Raw genomic sequence first — 1,900 nt, 5'->3', positions numbered from 1 at the left:
TAACAACAGGCATGTTCCCAAGTTTAATGACCCTGAATATAACTTCTGCAACTCAGATCCCACAGAGCTAAGAATGAAGTTGTTCTTACAGTATGGTCATGTCATTAATTCTTCTGATTCTGTCCATACATGCCTCTGTGCTACCACCCCCACCTCCAGATACTCCCAGCCCAATTATATTTCTGGGAGTTCTGATCAATTCCATTAAGGACTCACATTCAGTGTTCTCAGCTGCCACATGATCCAACATTTTTCCTCCTTTATGTGGGGATAATCAGGAGCTTGGGTGTCACCTATTTGTGTGTATGTGGGCTGCTGCTGAAAACGCGGCTGTGAAGATACTCTCCTGCTACCAAGTGATGAGAGGAGGCCCCTGGGACTTTGCTCCGTGACTGGAAATATCCTAGAAACGACTGACACATTAGAACCTCAGTTACACCAGACCTTCACCTTGTTTCTTGATTTTTCAAATCTGTACTGCTTCCTTTCCAAGAGGGAAAATTTCCAGTTCTTAGTATTTCCTTAAAGGTTTCAAAGCAACCTTGATTTGCGTGCCTTGTACCTCTTAATATTCTGTACTGGGAAACAGCTCTCATGTCCACCTTCCTCAGGCTCTGGCCCAGCTTCTTGCTCAGAGGAGAGGAGGGGGCTTTGAGGACCAAGATGAGCCACAAACACTCCTCCCACTCTTTATCAAGCAGATTTTGTTATATGAAATAACGGCCCACTCTTTTCTTTCATTTTTTTCCCTAATATTTTTTTTCTAACACAATTCCGTGGCTCTGATTCATCCCTTTCCCAGAAATACTCAGACATGTCTCAGTCTAGGAGAAATGTAACTTTTGCTCAACTGGGGCTCTTTCATATTAATAACACTGTCAAAGTTTAGTTTTCACCTGATCACTGGTGCCCAGGTCAAGGCAAAGTAATATGTTTAGAAGAAAAACGTTGATAGTCATGCTGCTTTTTAAAGTGCAGCATGTTTTATGGAGAGTAGTTTGCTCAGAGTGACGTATCCAGCATTCTTGAGCAGTTCAAAAACCTCATGAGAGCATAAGACTAAAATGCAGATGTTCTTGAAATATTCTGTTTATAAAACCTTGTACTGTTTTCAGCAAATATAAAACAGAATAATTTAAAACCTTTTTGCTTACACATGTTAAGGTGACTGTGTATTCAAACCAAGATACAATTGGTTTGTATACGTAAGAATTTTATATAAGAACTAAAAGGAGATTACCTTGACTTGCCAGAAGTCTCCATAAAATCCTCTCCCTTTTCCTTCTGTTTTTCCAGGGAATTTTGTCAAAATGCCCCTACCACCTCCCCATCTGTCTTTAGCATTTTATGCTTCACTAACATAAACTTAGATTTCTCTGATATCTACAGTTAGGTAAGAGGACAAGGGTCTCTGGTGAGTCAATGAGTAAATGCTCGGTTGTTGAGTGAAAGGCTGGTTGTTCCATTTCCCTGGGAGATGGCAGGATGGGAAAAGGTGGGCTATGCACTACACCCTGCACAGGTGTCAGAGCGGGGCCAGGCTGCTTCTCTATGGGGGAGGGAGGACATGTGACACTAAGAGTTACTGCAGTAGATGACGTGAACTGTAGTGATGTCACTACAGAAGGTGAAGACATTGATGATTTTTGTTTACTTCTACTGTCTGGAATTGGTCAAAGATGCATCCAAGATGCATGGAAAATTATTAGCTATTGGAATATGAAAGTTGGAAAGAAAGATGGAGGATCAGTCATTGGAAAGTAAGGTCCATGTGATAGAAAAGGCATTGATGATCACAAGGTAGAATTTTGCAAGACCAATGACATAATAATTATGAATATGTTTTTTTCAGTAACATAAATGATGACCATAGGTGGAATACACAGGCGTCAAATCAAGT

The sequence above is a fragment of the Echinops telfairi genome, unplaced genomic scaffold, assembly GCF_000313985.2.
Source record: "Echinops telfairi isolate 266 unplaced genomic scaffold, ASM31398v2 ScPeMD7_7469;HRSCAF=8507_1, whole genome shotgun sequence".
Classification (NCBI taxonomy): Eukaryota; Metazoa; Chordata; class Mammalia; order Afrosoricida; family Tenrecidae; genus Echinops; species Echinops telfairi.
Note: the sequence above shows the minus strand (reverse complement) of the source record.